The sequence below is a fragment of the Dasypus novemcinctus genome, chromosome 3 (genome assembly GCF_030445035.2).
Source record: "Dasypus novemcinctus isolate mDasNov1 chromosome 3, mDasNov1.1.hap2, whole genome shotgun sequence".
Taxonomy (NCBI): Eukaryota; Metazoa; Chordata; class Mammalia; order Cingulata; family Dasypodidae; genus Dasypus; species Dasypus novemcinctus.
The window spans coordinates 81,772,093-81,790,858 of NC_080675.1; the positions used below are offsets into that span (position 1 = coordinate 81,772,093).

The 18,766-nt window shown below is 36.8% G+C and overlaps 1 protein-coding gene across 12 annotated transcripts in view; it reads right to left on the bottom strand.

Moving 5' to 3' along the window:
- NPAS3 (neuronal PAS domain protein 3) overlaps nt 1-18,766 on the bottom strand; it is a 908,953-nt gene that overhangs the window by 424,032 nt on the left and 466,155 nt on the right. The gene's annotated exons all lie outside the window — the stretch shown is intronic.

Below are 18,766 nucleotides of genomic sequence, written 5' to 3' on the forward strand. Positions count from 1 at the left end.
AAACAAAACCCTGTAAATGCATCATCCACTGAAGAGCTTCAGTGATGGGAAATAAAGAGCTCAATTAGCAGCCACAGATAATTTGTAGGTCTTGAGCCAAGTTTACAGGGAACAAAGCTTTACTTCCCTTTATATTCTTAATCTTCTGTGTCTCAGCAGGGGTTGAAACAGTTCCATATAAAAGAACAGGGCAATTATTAGGCCCTTTGAACTGTACTCTGTGGGGCAATTCCAAAGGGATGATGTGTTTATAGGCAAATTAGTAGCTTCAATGGTTTATTGTTAAGCTAACAAGTCATTAGAAAGGTCTGCCCCTAAAGAACACTCTGGGAAGGTATTCATAAATTGTGATCCCTAGTTAGAGAAATGGAGCACCTGGCCTCCCTGTTCTTCACCTCCCTCCCAGATGTACAACATAGTGTAAAAATAATCAGGAATAGCATTCTGTGAGTTTTAAGTTATGGTTTTGATTGTGCATTTTAAAATGCAGTTTGGAATATGATTACTTTGCTACTAATACTTCTGACCAAATAAGACACACACTTTGACTTATGTTCTTTGGGAAACAGTAAGTCACAAGAGCTGAAGGAAATTTGACCTAGCATTGCCCATTTTTCCTCTTCTCAGAGTTCTTCTCCAAGCTGCCCATGATGTGTGTAAAAGCACATATCAGTTTCTACTGGAATCACAGATACTCCAATATCATTTCTCTGTGGGCACCTGACTCTTGGTACTTTCAGGGGCTGCTGATAAAGCAGGAGGACTCCTCTTTAGCTCATTAATCTTTCTTCTTTTTTTCACTTCTTATTTTACTCTCCCTTTCTTCCCCTCCCTTTTACATTTCACTCCCTTCCTACCACTTATACTCATTTGTTGACCATTTTGCCTAAGGGGAGGGATGGGTAGGGTGTGGATGAATATATCTGAGACAGAAAACGAGTGTCATATTGACCAAAAAAGAGGAAAACAATTAAGTCTGCCATAGTAGTTATAGCTCAAAGAGAGAGGCTTAATGCTGATTGTATATATTCTTATCAAGACACTAATGACATGCTACTTTATTTCACATATTTTAATTGTGATAGTTCACTTTTGAAAGTTGATCCTTTCCTTAATCACTTATATTTCCTGGATGAGAAGTCTATTACAGTAGGCAGACTACCAGATCTCTTATATTAGAACCCTTTATTTTTCCTCTGCCTAAAAGGATAGTGGGCTAATAAAATAAAATAAATGTTTTAAAAAAGAAGAAAGAGGTACCTAATCAGATCCAATGAGCAGACTGTCTTCTTTTATTCTTCAAATTTGTAGATGAATGAGTAACCCTTCTATTAAGGAGGATTCTTATACATATTTCTCTGAAAATAATAATACTCGTGCATGATATCTTCACTAATGGACTCTGTTAAATGCTATCCAAGGAGAAAAGAGCTAAACAGAATGCTGGGGTAAAACTTACTAGGGGATCTTTACAAATTTTCCTAAGACAAAGCAAAATACTCAAAAAATAAAATGAACAATTCAGGCTTGTCCAGAAGTTAGGGTTAGCAAAAGTGAAATAGGTTAGGAAACCTCTCACAGGGACTTTCTCTAGTGAAGGTCTGATCTGGTCAAACTGCATCAGTATATAAAAAAGCAGTCAGCTTCATGGTTTCATTCATGTTTATTTTTGCTTTCCATTTATCTATTATTTATATTAGTTAGCAATTATAGGAGGATTAAACATTTCTGAATTACCTGTTTGTGAATTACTTCTGAGGAAAATGTCCTTCACAACCAGCATCATGGCTCTGCCCCATGACAGAGATCAGCTTTAATTCTGGTCAGAAACAGCCTTTTCCTGCTGAAAGGAATTTAAAATACCTCACCCCATGCTACAGCAGATGCCAAATGCTTATAGTGCAGAAAGGATGCAGCTGACAAAGATCATAAGCCCAGATCATCCAGGTGACTGAGACAGAGAGCTGCAGCAACATGCAGCCATTCCTACCAAAGAGTAAAGCAGGCAGCCAACACTATACAGAGCGTACTGGAAGCAAAGCCTTCTGTGGAAATCAGTTGAACAAGGCCAAGCACTTGAGGAGATGCAGAAGAGAAGACTGAAAGTTCTCTGTGTTAATTAAGCAAGCCCTAAGGAAAGACATAGGCATTACAATACAGACAGGGCAGAACGAGAGCAACATGGGACAGACAAAGACTGGACCAGAAAAGAATATTCCCTTAGTCATATTATTAATTTCCCTGGGAGAAGGAACTGATAATCAAACCCTGCTGAGATCTCCTATGCCAGATTTTTTGTCAGTTCGCAAAAAGTAATTATATATAATTCTCACTCTAGAGGGTATATTCTATCATTCTGGTAAACCCCTATGCTATTTTCATATAATCCCCATTATAGAAACTTTTCAGGCACTGTTGTATGTAGCTATCTGAAGTGGTCTGTAATTGATACTCAAGAACCTGATGCACAAAGGAGTAAAAAACAAGGTCTTCCATATAAAGAGCACTATATCTATCGGAACATAAAAATACTTATTATGAATTGATTTATTATTAGTTGTTAAGAATAGTTAGATGGTAGCTTGAGATCACTGGTCTAAAGTACAACAGATTTTTAGCTACAAGGTCTAAGGAGAAGAAAGAAAAAGCAAAACATGAGGAATACCCATCACAGAATTCTGTCTAGACAAGAGTATTTTTGCCTGGGTAGGCTATATACCACATCAGCAAAAATCCTAGTTTATTCAGTGTCCTGTGTTGGCTACCACATGCCCCTTTTGTAAGTCAAGGAAGTAAAAGGGTAATGCCTCAAAGTTTTTTCCCCCCTGTAGCCTCTTGAGAAAAGCATAAAGCCTGCCACATGTGTTGGGTTAACCAGCACTTCACATATCTATGAAAGATTAAATTTCAACCCTTCAGTCCAAAGAAATACTACCTTGTGCTACTTTGACTTGGACGCAGCAAATGTCAGTCCTTTCAGCTATAATAGGAGAGCACTCCCACTTAGAGAAAAATGGTTGTGTCCTCCCATTTCCCAGTTCAGAGAGGGGACATTTAGCATCATGATGACTGCTGTTTTATAGCATTATCTTTATGGCATTTGAAAATGGTTGCACTTTTTCTTCTCAGATACTGGTGGTTACTGTTTAATTAAACTGGTTAGTGGGAGGAACAGACTTGACAGATTTTAAGTTATAGTTCTCATAGATCAGGAGAGAAATCAAAACTGCTCTTAGGGCAAAAAGGACATCAGACTGACCATCTGGATGCCCACCATTACCCATGGACCACAATAATATTTAATCCCTGAAGGTACATTGTCCAGTTTATACTGGGGGAGGTGCAAGAGAAGCAGGGAGAGGGTGGAGAAAAGGAACATTAGATTAAAATGGTGCCACTGTCCTGTTATGACTCTATAATTTTCCTGAGTCATTTAACAAAGAAATTGAATGCAAACCCCATATAATTCCATACAAATGACCAAGTCCACATGTAAACTATGTGGTTTTATGCATGCTACATGACTGACACATGCTATTAACCATTTTATCAGTAATGGAATAATAGAAACAGGTGTTCCTGCCGATCTAGGTGGAATATACTCAGTAAACGTTTTATAAAACTATTGGACTGTTGTATCAGTGATGCACTGAACTACTGTATTTTTCTTCAGCCTAAGTTATGAAAAAAAAAAATTACAAACCACCTGCTACGCATCAGAGTGAGGTCTGCATTTCTTATGCTCTCTTATCTTTAATGCCTATTTATAAAAACAAACAAGCTGGGGGAACTGTCTTTATATTAATTTAAAACAGGAAAAAACCCCACAGTTTCCCTATGAGCAAAACAACTTTCAACGTTCTATTTCACTTATTGCTCTTTAATATTTTAAAGCTTTATGGCTTTGGAAACATTTATTTTTTTAAAAGTGCTGCAACTGTAGAGAAATGCCATGACTGATAAGAATGAAAACTAGAATTGAAGGCTTTGTCTGGTGGCTTTCTTTGTCCACAGATCTCTTCTGGAGTTCCTCTTTGATCTAGAAATTCTTCAGCCCCAGTCAGTGCCAGGTCTTAGCAGGTGTACTATGAATGTGTTCACTTACAGAGGCATGCAAGCCACTATCTGCCAGCCCTATTCCACATGTTGGTAACTGAGGATGTTCTCCCTCATATTTTTTGGAACTTGATCAGCCACAGAGCTGGCATTCATAAACAAATTAAGGCAGCAGACTTGGCCCAGGCGTCCGTCTACCACATGGGAGGTCCGTGGTTCAAACCCCAGGCCTCCTTGACCCGTGTGGAGCTGGCCCATGCGCAGTGCTGATTCGCACAAGGAGTGCTGTGCCATGCAGGGGTGTCCCCGCGTAGGGGAGCCCCACGTGCAAGGAGTGCGTCCTGTAAGGAGAGCCGCCCAGCGTGAAGGAAAGTGCAGCCTGCCCAGGAATGGTGCCGCACACACACGGAGAGATGACGCAACAAAAAGAAACACAGATCCCGTGCCGCTGACAACGGAAGCAGACAAAGAAGACGCAGCAAATAGACACAGAGAACAAACAACCGGGGTGGGAGGGGGGGAAGGGGAGAGAAATAAATAAATAAATAAATCTTAAATAAAATTAAAAAATTAAGAGGAGTTTCTCTGTGGTGATCAACTCCTGGGGCTCTGGGGCAGTGCCTAAGCCCTCTCTGCAGCTAGTGCTTAGGCACACAAAAGGCACATGAGACCTACTCCTTGAAAGAACACAACTATGAATAAATATAAGAATAAAGGGGTGACATGAGAGTTGCAGGAACTCACAGGAAAGTCCTGTGACCATTCTGTAGGCCTCTCAGCTGAGTCCAGAGCTGACTCAGTATAAGAGCAGGGTCTGAGTTTGTCTTTTACCATTCAACTCTTCCTAGTCACAGAAGTACCTCCCAAAAGGACAGGAGGATATCCAGATTCAAAGAGTATTATTTTCTTTCAACCCATTTCTTGGTGAAATTTTAAGCCTCAATTTGAAAGGGAGGATATTAGAAAAAAGTATCCGTTTTTAATGGGATTTTTCAGACTAGAAAATGGGATGATTAAAATGGGATTTTTCAGGTGAGAAAAATGCATGTGAAGAGCTCAGGCACATAAGATACCGCTGCTCTATAAACACAAAGACAGACTATATGTTGGTTTTGAAAGGCACTTTAAGTATCAGGAAAGCAGAAATAAACTTGGTTCTCAGGAGATACTTAGGTCAGATATACAAAAGGACTTTCTTACTGGAATGTATATTGGACAATAGCTGCATGTCTGATAGTAGAAATGAAACTCACCATGGCTTTTCCAGATTAACGTCTGTTTGTAGGGCTATACCTTAGTCTTTGGTGGTCTCTTCCAGGCCCAAGGAAGATAGGTCACATTTTTTTTTTGCCCTCAAGTTTTAAAGAAAGTACATTTGACTTAAAATAGACTTGATTCTTGTTTCAGTGCCATCCTTGGGGGTTTTCCTACACAGCTAGGGAGACTGTTTCCACCAAAGACCTGCAAGCACCTGCAGCAATGAAGGCCTATAAACAAGGGTGGAGGGCAGTAGTATACTCTTCAAAGTACTGTATTGTGTTATTGGCCAGTGCAGGCTGAAAGGGTCTTTCATGGTGTTTTCACTATATGAAACATGTAATGGCAATAAAGTGAATAAATATATTTTGATTAATGTTGATTACTTAGAGGTGCTTTATGTACCTAATCTCATTAACCTTCAAAATACCACTGTCCTCTCACATGAGGTCCTATTATCATCTTCAGTTTACAATGAGGAATGAAACTTGCTCAAGTCATGCAGTAGAGTTGGGGCTAGACAGGAATCTGACTCCAGAGTCCATACTGATGTTAGGATTACGACATTACTCATTCAATGCTTTCCTAACCAAGTCTCAGATCAAAGAAAAAGACCATCCCAATTACAGCTCCCCCTACTCAACACTCCCTACTCAATAACACAAAGTTCAGTTCCCTGAAAATAAGAGGGCCAAATGCAAAGCTTCCTGTAAGTGCTTTTTGGGGTCCCTGAAACCTGATATTGGAAAGAGACCCTGGCCAAGGTAACAAAACACCTCTGGAAGGAAAAGGGGACTCCCCATGCTGCTCCCTGTGATGGACTTTGACTATCAATGCTTGAAGATGGAAATCCAATTTTCAGACTTGCCACATTTCGGCAATTAAATCAACAAATATTGCAAGGTACATCACAGGCCTCTTTTTCATAAGGCTCAGGAGGGGAAAATGATTTCTAAAAGGCAATTTTCTAACATTTTTGAAAATGGCCTCAGTATGCTAACTCACTAACAAATTACAAAAGACCTGTTATAACTTTGCATTCTGCAGTATCTAATGTGAATGAAATATAATGAGGCTACTTCTTTTCACCTGCGAATCCCTTTGCAAGTGAAGAGAAAAGCACTATAGGAGAAAGACAAAAAGCATCTAAGTTGGATTCTAACCCCAGTTAACTTTGATGAAACTAGAATCCTAGATAGGTATAAAAATGCCAACTGTGACAATTTGTTTTTACTGACACACACACATTAAAAATCTCACTAATTTTAATCTCATCTAAAATTTTAAAAAGGGTTCCAAATGGCCACTGAATGTGAATTATCTAGAATAGGCAAGAGGCCTTCCTTTGGAGTTGAACTTTCTTCTAGTTGAACAAAAAACCTCTGGTTATGTTATTTATATATTCTGGTCTGCATTCTTTCTAGAGCCATTTCTATTTTGTTAACTAGGCCAATTAGTCTTTCTGGCAGAAGGCTTTTCCAGCAAGACTGTACCTCTAATTTTCTAGACCCCAGCCTCAGCCCATACTCAATGCTGTGAAAATGTAGACTTATAATAAACCTATTTAGTGCCAGAAATATGTTTTAGTCTTTCTCTATTGCCCTAACAAGTCAGAACTTGACTTGGATTTTCCATGGGAATTAGGTGTGAGCAAGATTTCCACACTTGCAGGTTGACACCTGTTATTATGTCCTTCAAGATATTTTCTTTCCTTGGAATTTGAATATTATTTCTGGTGTTTCTGAACGCTTGGATTTGGACATTTCACTAATCCTTTTTAATCACCAGTGCATATGATGAATTGAAAGATGAAATTTATTCTCAAATAGAATTGAGACCTATCTTTAAAACTATGAATAAAATTCTCACAAATGTTAAAATATGAAAGAAAACCATGTGTAACAAATTTAATTATCAGAAATAAGGAATACATTTTTGCTGATAAGCCTCAAAAAAGTTATTCTGGGCAACAAAATTATTATTGGGGGTAATAAAAATAATCTTCGTAGCTAACATGGATAGTGTAATATTTATGTGTCTACTATTATTCTAGGTGTTTTCTCTCTTTTTTGGTTTTAGTATTGGTTCTGTTTCCATTTTTCAGTTAAGGAAAATGAGGCACAGAGAGTTGAATGAACTTGTTCAAGATCACACAGCAAATAAATAGCTGAGCCTAGTATTGAATAATGGGAATCTGAGCCCAGAATCCATACCCTTAACCTTATCTAATACTGTCTTCAAGTATATATTTAGAGTAAATATCAAGAAATCTTTACTTGATAAAGATGAGTCAAAATAAAAACTAAATAAATATAACTACTTAGAAAGGAAAGAAAATGTCATGTGTCTGTAGGAAAAAGGGTAAAAACCCATAAACTTCAACTGCAACAAAGCAAAGGCTCAAAACATTATTTTATAAATAACCTAATAAATTTGTTTTTTATCTTTGTAATGTCTTCTGTGTGCCACGCAGTGGGTTTTCCACCCACAGGTGAAGAGTGCCTCTAGAGCTTCTACACTTCTATAGGAGTAAATGCTGAACGAGTTTGTTTGAAACATAAGTCTCTTTGAAAGTTTAATAGAAGCTTTTGCCTCATTCTCCTTGTTGCTCTTTAGGAAACAGCCTGCATACTTTAAAGGACATCTGTCTTATCCTGTTCTACTGGAAAAGTCAAGCACTCCAAGTTCCTTAAGAAAAAATGATCACTTTGATCATGCTGCCTGCAATGTCACACTCCCTCTATGAACAATATCCTTATTTTGAAAGTTCTCTCTCACTTAAGAAAACCAAGAGTATGACAGAGCTTGGAGGAGAGTTACCGGCATCTTTTATGACAATATTCCTGATATCTGTAAGAGGTGACCCAATTGTATTATCTTGAACTGTACAGTTATCTTTAACCAATAAAACACTTTATGGTATGTCCTTTGGGTTCATAACCAAACTCAATAATGATCCATTTCCAGTTATAAGTCAAGACAGCTCCAACTCTTAATGTTCTAATAAATAAATGGCTTAACAATTGAGAGCTAATTGTCACAGTGGGACAAGTGTGAAAGGCTTGTAATCATGGCCTTTATTGTCACAATTAATTTTCATATTGTAGCAAAATATAAACCTCAGGAGTTCCTTAAAATAAAAATAAAAAAATCACTTTTTACTCAGATGTAGAGTTTATGTGCTTTAAATAAATTTTGGTAATTTTAAACCATGTCAAGCTCTTCAAAATCAACAATCAACCTTTCTTGCTATCTGGAAATGACAAATGAAACAGTAAAAATTCCATTTCCAAAGAAAAGATGGGCACCATTCATGGGCAAAGTACTTCAAATATTTTACAGATATACTCTTTTAGACCTTTATCACATATCTTTTAAAAAATCTGTACTTATTTATGGTTGCAGTACATTTAGAGACAAAAAGAATATCAAAGTTAAACCAGAAACATATTGGCAAAATCAGCTTCCTTGTCAAGAGGTAGCTCTTACCAAAGTATGCTAATAAATCTAAATAACTCTTAGAGCATATTACTAAGAGCAAGTTAAAATAGTGCTGAGATTTGGGGAAGTGATTATGCCCAGAATGTATCACTGAGGGTTACCTGCACTCTTTCTTATTTGTTTATTTGTTTGTTTTGTTTTATTTCTAAAAAGGGAAACAACAAAGGTTCAGTCTTGGATAATAAAGAAGACTCAAAATTCATTTACCTCATAGGCACAAAGATTCAGTAATTATCTTTCCAATAGCAGAGGGGAATTGGGCAGTGTGGTTTTTTCCTGGAGCTCTGCACAGAGTAGCAGGCTCTTTGTTTCATTTAACTTTCTTTAATATTATTAATCTTTGGGAAATTAGACTTTCCTCTGAGCACTGTGAGCTGCCTTCCTCAAAACTATTGGATAATCAGGTAGGAAAAACCTGCTCTCTGAGATGCAGCTGCCACTGGAACTTGATTTCTCTTAATCATCCTTCCCCAAGAAGGAGAAATGAAAAGAACATTTCACTAACAAAATTTCTGGCACAGGCATGCTGAAAAGATAATTGGAGGTTTCATATGAATCAGTTGGCTGAATTTAGAAGGATGAACCCAAACAAAAATTACCCCCCAAATGGACTGAATTCAGTTAAATAACCAGAAAACCCGGTGTCTACTTTTGATCAGTATAGAACTGGATCTTCTTAGAGCTGGCATGAAAGGCCTCTGATCAAATGCCTGCTCTGCTGCATCCATACTGCTACTTGGAGTGTGGCGGTAAAGTGCTTGAGCACGACGCAGGGGCAGAGGTGGATTTGAATTCTACATTTCAGTTTGGATGAATTTCTCTTTAAACCTCAATACTTTCATCTCTAAGTTTCTTGGGAAAGCCAACTGAAATAAATAAACACACCCAGCACAAAACTTAGCATATATAATGCGACAGCAATTATAAGTAATAACAATAAGAAATTATCATTTTTATTATTATTAATCATAAGCAAGTGACCATTGGAACAAAGCACTAATGTAATGGAGCCACCTAGGTGTGGCATGGTATAGTATAAAAGGACAAAGGACTCAGATTCAGAAAATGAAAGATGGAATCCCAGCTATGCTACTTGGTAGCTGTAGGACTTTGGGAAAATTACCTGGGTTCTCTGAACTGTAGTTTTTTCCCCACATGAAGAGGGGGGTTAATAAATACCTTCCACACAGGAAACATGAGATGATATCAGTTTGAAAGTGCCTGGAATAATGGCTAGTAAGGGTTCAACAAATATTGATGGAAATGGAATCTCCAAGCTTACAAGTCTCTCTTCCAGGATGAGAAAGGCAGAGAACTACGTTAGCAGCAGGTTTTGGATTGGTAACTGGGATGAACATGACAAACCAAGGATCACAAGTGACTTTAAGGAGGCAAGAAAGCACCTTCTTCTCAAGTGCCTGTGGATTTGATAGGTAACAGGTGAAAACCTGTTGTAACACCAGTATTTAATATTTCTCTCTACTTCATATGATCGAATTAAAGCCTTAAGCATATAAATAAGGTTGCCGCGGAATAACTGATAATTGGACAGATACATTTATATGTTATAAAATGCCTATACATAACGTATTTGTACACTCTGAATCAGAATAGAGACCATTTTTATGGACAGATGTAATACATAGGCACATCCATATATAGAGCATATAAAGTACTAAGTTCAGATGAAATTATTTCAACTGTGACCTAAGCATCATAAAAAGTCTGAAAAGTGATCCAATAAAATATATACAGAATTCTCCTACCAAGAAATTTAGAATTTAGGAGATTATCCATGATTCATGAATGTGATATCACAGAGAATTGAAGGAATAGGATGGTCAAGGAAAGTAGCTAAATGATTTTCCCTTATGGTAAAACAGGCTTAAAACATTAGCAGAGGTGGAATGAACTAATCCTGAAAAAAAGCAATAATTCTGCCATACAAAACTTAATGGGGAAAAAGCCATTAAGGTCAAAATAATAATCAAGCTATTTTCCCTGAGCAAAAATCACCTACATTTAATTCTCGGCCCTGCTCAGGTTCAAGAAAAGTTGAGACTGTACCGTCATCCTTAAATCTAATGAGACTATGTCAAGCACCAGGAGGAAGACTTCCGAATCAAAACCTGAGAGTTGAGTCTTCTCATTTTGGATTCAGTAACGGTTGTGATGTTTATGATTCAAATGAGCCAAGACTCAACCTTCATTATAGATACTGCAGAGCCTGCTCATCTGGATAAAAGTAATTTGTCACCTAGTTGTCCCAAGGAAGTTCATAAGGACTTTACTATCCCTTCCTCACCCTTCAGTGGCACAATACTGAAATGAAAGAAGCCCATTTCAAAGGTTAATTAGATGCTTCCTGCAGGGGCAAAGCCACTTAAGAGAGACAAAGAAACTAGTCTGGGACTAGGAGGTACCTGGTTTGTGAAAGCAACATTGGGGGCTTCAAGTCCATTTATTTATAATTTATCTGAGGAGATAAAATGCAGAATAATTAATGCTATAAAAATCCTAATGCCTAATGGTATTTCCTAAATACCTAAATGGTTTTTAATTAATACATGCTTAATGAATTACAAAAGCGAGTGGCTGATTAAATGAATAAATGAAAGAATTAATAAAGCAATATATAATAAATACCAAAATGTCAGAGAAATAAGCCATCCCAAGGGACATGGAGGAACAAGGAAGGCATTATTAAAAAGGTAGAATTGGGCTGGGCTTTTAAGGACACATATATTCACATTTATGTTTACTGTATTAACTGGTTTTATTAGGAAATTATAAAGTTATCCCAAGTGGTAATGTTTACAAATAATTCATTTACCAAGATAAAAAAACAGCTTCAACTATAAAGTATTATCCTTATATACGGTTAGTGATTCATTCTAAATAAATGTCCTCAAAACTAAAGTCAGAGTAATGCTTCTGATACTTTCATCAACTGCCAAACATGAACAATAGTATTTGTTTTACCATTGTCACTGAGGCACTGACAGAACTAATATTATTTTAAAGTATCTGCTGATTACAAAATGCTTAACAATGATAATAACTCTTCATATGACCCTTCACAAATTCATTAAACTCTCTGAAGAAGTTTCTCCAGTAGAGAAACCAACACTACTTCAATTACCTTTCAAGAGATCTCTGCTTTTCACAATTCTCTTATCGACCTTCTCCTGCTATTACATATGCGTGCTACAGCCAAGGTGCTAAAAACTGTCAGAGCTTAATTATTACAATTTTCTAGCCGACAGAATTTGCAAATGATTTTTTTCCTATTGGCTATCCTGATGATTCAGATATTGATAAATGTGGGAGTTTTCCTCCTCTGCTCCCATCACCATTTGCCAGCATGCATAGTTTAAATAACAGTGGGGCTTCTGAATATATTTTAAGTGTCTGGGCAATGATAAAGGACAATTTGCAAGGCAAATGCATTTATCAACTGATCTTTTGATCCAGGGTTTTGATGATGTTTACTGAGAACTTTGGGCATAAACATTGGCCTTAGAATCTCCACGGTCTTCAAAATTCTAGTTATGTTACTTATTCTCTTTGACTTGGGGAAAAAGAGCAGTTTTAAAAAATTATGGGATAGGTATAGGAAAATATAATAATATGCTAGCATGAAAATAATTCATTCAACTACAGAATTAGTAAAAACTGACAAAAAGTAACTCAAACTATTCGGCAGTGAAGTCACAAAAGCTTAAGTTTTGCTGAATAGAACAAGCCAGATGAAAACTCTAATCAGGAGTTTGGGATTATAGAACAAAACCTTAGCTCTGATTTGTTATTAAGTTATTTTGCTATTAAGTTTTGCTAAACACTATATTTTACTTTATTTCTGGTTATTGCAAAGAGTGACATTAAGTAACTATGTTCTAGAGGAAAAGAAATATATACTATGCCCCTTTAGTAAAACTGTTTTTAAATTCTAATAGAATTTCAAGGTTATTATCTATTTCAGATCAACAGTGGGGGTCAGAGTTCACAGCAGCCAGAATTTACAAACCTCCAATGGGTTTTGATTGACAGCAATCAGCATCTCTTCAGCATCACTGAGGGAACAAAGTACAGGTCAAGACAGCGGGCGATTTCATCTGTCATTTTTAATTATCTAAATGATATTCACAGACAAAACCTTTCCCATCCATCAGGGCATCGCATTACCATAGACAATGTTTGTTTAAAGAAGAGGCCATAAAATCAAACAATTATGAATGCAGACAAGCCTTGCTATTGACTGCATAAATAATCAAGGGAGAGTTCCAAAACTCTCTGCTAATGAATTGGTAGACTGCTGGCAGGAAGTGGCAAGTAATAATATAGACAACAGTATAATGTTCTTATTGACTTTTTACTAAAGCTTGACTATGGTCACAAAGATTCAAAAATGACGTCAAGGAAGGTTTCCATAGGACCAGTACTGATAGCAGTACACAGCTAAAATACAAGTAGTTAACTCTTGACCTTATGGTAGGACCAGAGGTCCCCTGAGAGCGCTGAAATGCTAGCAGTATAATACATCATGAACTGAGCCAGCAGCCATGGGGTCCCTGACAGCATTACCACACACATGAGGGGCCCTTCTTTCGCCATTTATAATGCAATAATCTCTAATAATTCAGCTGCAACCCTGAAAATTAACTCTATTTCAGTTGGTTACATGAGTAAAGTTTTCTCTTCCACCCTCCACCTCCACTTTTTTGTTTGAACACAGAAGAAAGAGTAAACACCTAAAATACATATAACTGGTACCAGGTAGCTGAAATTTAAAAACCTGGAAGCAGAAGGCAATGGACAGTAGAAACAGAAAATACCCCCTCAGAACTTGCATGACTTTTGATGCATAGTTGTGGATAATGTCTATCCTCTGGCAAATGTTTACCATCCATAGAAATGCAAATTAGTCGTGTCCTTTGTAGCACATTCATATGCCTTTATTCAACTATCTTCATAAGCAGCACCCCCTGCCATTTTTTTTTTATTAACTATCAGCAAAAAGAGAGAACCCAGTTTAAGGAATGTAATTTTGATGGGCTAAGGAAGTCAGCTATTAACAATTCCCCAAATTGAGAAAAACATCTTGCTATCAGCGCGCTTTATTGAGATGCCAACTGACAAACAGCTATTGCTCTCTAGTCCTCACTTCCTTTAGCATACACAAAAGGTTAAATTATTTAGTGTGAATAATGAAGAAAAATTCATTTACTTCGAAAAATACTTGAAACTACATTCCAGAGCAAGGAACATTCCTTATTGATAACACTGAGGAGGATTCAAAGAGGGAGATTTTGCATCTAAGGGAAGAGTTCATCCAGGCAACTATTTCCGACAGATGCTCAGTCAATCAGAGCTCACAGCCAAGGCTATGAGAATGAAAGGATCATTTTCTGCTGTTAACTTCCAGGCTCTAAGTTCACATTTTATGAATGGTGAAGACATGGGGTAGAAGAGGACAAAAAAACATGGAGTGGAAGAAGGCAGAATTCAGTTGACGGAAGAGCTAATGTGAAGTGCAGAACAGGATAGCATGAGTGATAAAAAGTAAAATCTATATTTCTTCTAGTAGACACTAAACAAACAACACAGTAAAACACAATTTCATCTGTTAGCTTCTAGGGAATTTGCAGGCTTCCAGGCACTTTAGAAATATGAAAATGTCATAATAAAACACAAAAGAATGTTCTACTAGTTTCAAAAGTAATAGGTGATTTCAATGCAGGTCGTATGCAGATAAATCCCTTGCTCAACTCTGAGCTTCAGTACTTTTATTTTTAAGCTATGTTTGCATTACTTTGATTATATTAAAATTTTTATGTTAAAAAAAAAGTATAGTCACTGGCATCAGACAGACCTGTGTACAGACCCTACCTTCATCAGTTACTAGCTAGATGACTTTGATCCTTTATTCTCTTATCTATAAAATGGGAATGATCATAGTTATTTCATCGTATGATTGTGAATGTATAGCATTAAGTTATAGAGCATCTAACAAATGCTCAATAAATGTCCTTCCTTTCCCTTCTGGTTTATATCTGTTCAAAAAATGTTATAATCAGAGGCAATGTTAAAAGCAGCAAAAAAGAAGCTGCTTTGTAGTTCTGTATAAACGTCATACTATAAAGTAAAATACATGACAAGAGGGATTATTACCCACATGTTCCTTTAACCACTGAGAAAATCCTTCTTAGTCACACTAACTTTTTCAATAAATATATGATCTCATGTGAACTTCAGTCATTTAACTTATCTTCCATAAAGTGAAAATGTCAACCCTAATCTGAAAACCAAGCTCTAGAAATGTTTCAGTTGTTGACTTATTAGGAAATGTTTTTATTCAATAAAAGGATCATCTCCGTCAATATAACTATTCTCTGACTCATTTGAAATTTAATTAGCCATTTTTAAACTGTAGTATGTTTGGGATAAAGTATATCTGAGAGTTTGATCCAAGACCTCTTGCTGCCATTAATATACCCAAGGGTGAACATTTCTCTCAAATTCCAGAAGGGCCAAGAAGAATAACGTGGCATTCTATAGGATTAACCACAAAGGTATTACCTCTGACCTCACTTTGTGCTTTTTCTATTTCTGACCATAAAAACTTCAACACAATGTCTTCTCAGTTCTGAAAAAATATCACCTCTCTCCCTCTCTCTTCTCTCTCAATCAAAAATTGTAAGAGCCCTTTGAGACAGAAGGAAACTGAATGAAACTTAATGTTGGCAGTGAATAAAGACGGGCTGCAAACACGGACTTCTGCTTACCTACTGCTTAATCTACTTGTGCCTCGATAGTTGATTGCCTGTTTAGGAATTATGATGTCTCATACTTCTATGCCTTCGCATTCTGCTTATTGTTATCTTGATGGTCACCGAATAGTTCAAAGGGATAGTATAGTCGGCAGATAAAGCCGAGGAACAAAATCTTCAAAGGTCCCAAGATACACACTTGTTAAAGAAAGTATAGAACACAAATAATGCCTTTTTAGTTTAGTTTTTGTTTTTTTTTTTAAGAAACAGAACAACAATTTTTAATTAATTTGCAAAAGATGAGGGGGAGTACAAAGTTATTTTTAATTTGGAGACAGTTTAATAAAAATTCAATGATAAAAGAAAAACTAAGCAGGTGTCACCATTCTTAGTGTAAGTATAGATTCTAGGTCGTAAAAATGCAATATAATATGCAAACATAATGCATGCTTTACCCCCACATTTCAAATACATAAACATATCTACAAAAGTCTAGGTATATTCCAGATAAAGATTAAAAGAAGGAAAATTCAATTAGCAGGGAACATCCATCCCACACCCTACAAATTGGCTATTAGGTCTGCCCTCATCTCTTGCTCTAGAAGCAGCCACAGTTGGATCAGATCTATAATGTAATAGGAGAATGAGGCATCTTAGATAAGGGACAGCATCTTAATTCCAGCTGAAAGAAATATTGCTGATAGAATTATTAACCGCTAAATTATTCTGAAGAACACATTCTTTTCTCTATTGCTCTAACCTGTCACATAGTAAGCCATCATCTCTTTAAGTTTTTCCAATTGCAATCTTTAGCAGGGAGGTGGCACACTTTCTACCTCATTGTCACCAGGAATCCTGTTTGCTTCCTTGTCTGCATGATGAAAGACAAAGAAAAAGGGGGGTTCTGGGAAATGAATGTGGCTCAACTGACAGAGGTTCCTCCTACCGTATGGGAGGACCTGGGTTCAAGTCCTGGGTCCTCCTGGTGAAAAAAGAAGAAAGCAAGCATGCCTGTGCTGCAAGCCAGTGCCCACATGAGTGCCCGCATGGTGAGCCAGGGCCCATGCAAGTGAGTCACGCAGCAAGATGATGACGCGTCAAAAAAAGAGAGACAAGGGGAGAGTCAAGGCAAAGTACAGCAGAAACCAGGAAATGAGGTGGCACAATTGACAGGGAACCTCTCTCCTTATCAGAGGTCTCCAGGATCGAATCCCAGTGAATCCTAGAGAAGAAAAAATGAGAAGACAACACAGATAGCAAAAAACAGCAGTGTGGGAGCAGAGTGGGAGCAGGGTGGGAGGAGGAGAATGGAATAAAATTATTTATTTATTTATTTAAAAACGAGAAAGGGATACTGAAAGTCCTGAAAAGAAACATCCTCTTTTCTGCTGTAAAGCAAAATCATATCAAATTAAAAATATTCAAAATAGAACAACTGTTCACCTTTATTTCACAGCAGCTCTAGCTTAATGGATTAATCCCTTTCCACTAATCTTAGCTTGATCCCACCCACTCAAATTTCTTCACATCCACATTCTGAATACTGTTCTATTTCTCTTTTTTAACATGAGGCATTCTAGATGACATCTGAAGAATAAAATCCTTTCCATGGAACAACATTTGGTTGACAGATGACCATATGACACCCTTCAAACAGTACAATATGTCACCATCAGAGTGCGACTGCTGGGAAGTATATATTCAAGGTAATATTTAATGTTCAAGTCAAAACATAATGGAATTGTACCAGCACTTAGTATGAACATACTAAGTGTGTTCCATGAGGAAACAACATGCTTCATGCAAAAATTATTTGGATTTATTTCACAAAAAAAAAGATAAAGTTTGCTATATCTTATAAGAGAAACAGCTAATCAGGTTTAGCCCTAAAATTAAATGGAAAATAAATATTATGCCTTTTTTTTCAGAATGAAGAACTATCAAGATAAAGTCAGCCTCTTTGTTTCATCTTTATTTGCAAGATTGTGATATCCACTCCAAGCAGCAGCCCCTGCTAAACTCATTCCCATCCTACAAGAGATGAGATCTGCATTAGTCTTTACAAATGACCACATTGAGCAAAGGAATAGAATCAAAGGGTCTAGTTCATTTGCTTATGAGTTTGAACTTAAAATTTAACATGAAATTTATTCTCTAGTAACATAATATTTAGGAGGCAATTAGGAGGGCCAGTGTTTTATCCCAATTGCATGTTCATAGAAAGTTCTGTTTCCCCCATGGTAAAGCTGGTTTCAAAGACATCTTAAGAGAAATGGCTTTATTATTTGAAATACCTTAAAAGAAACATAATTTCTAAAGCAAAGTACTCATGGTAGAATATCTTTGCCACATTTGTTACAAATGACAATAATTAATATTCCAGATGAATTAATAATGATTGCTTACTTGTTTTAAAGTGTTATCATTGTTATTTACTTCCTTACAAAGTCTTGGCAAGAGTGTGTTATATATCTTTCATAATATCAAGATATCTGTCTTCTTTTAGAATACCCACAGTGCCTTTTGCAGACACTGTATATACCCTTCATTAGTTATGTGAAGTTTAAGAATCTATGGTATAAATGGAGATGATGCTCTGTACAAAGAAGAAATGAGGGGCAATGTGTTACAACAATAATATCAGTTGTGCAGTCTTTACTATTTTCCAGGAACTATGCAAAAGGGATTTACATGGATTATAATATTTAATTCTCATATCACTCATATGAAATAATTATGACTAAAGTCTCCAATTTTACAACTTGAAAATCCATTCTCTTATCCAGTGTCACAGAGCACAGGTTCTGTATTGGGTTGTCCCGGTTCAAATTCCAGCTCTATCATTTGCCATCTGTATGAATTTAGACAAGCTACTTCACTTTTCTAAGGCCCAGTTTCCCAATCTATTAAGAGGAATAATAAATTGTATTTTTTCTGAAACATCTCAGAAAAATTGCTAGCTCACAGTCACTTCCCAGTTCAAGCCTCATTACCTTTCCCTGAGATAATCTCAACCACTACCTGGTTGTTCTCCCAGTCTCCATGATCTTTTTCTTCTCCATGCACCTCCCACAGAGATTCCAATCGTCCCTCCAGATTCAAACTTTATTATGGCTTCCCACTGCCCTCAGGATAAAGTCCAAACCCTAAGCACTGCCATTCAGTCTCAACCTACCATTCTA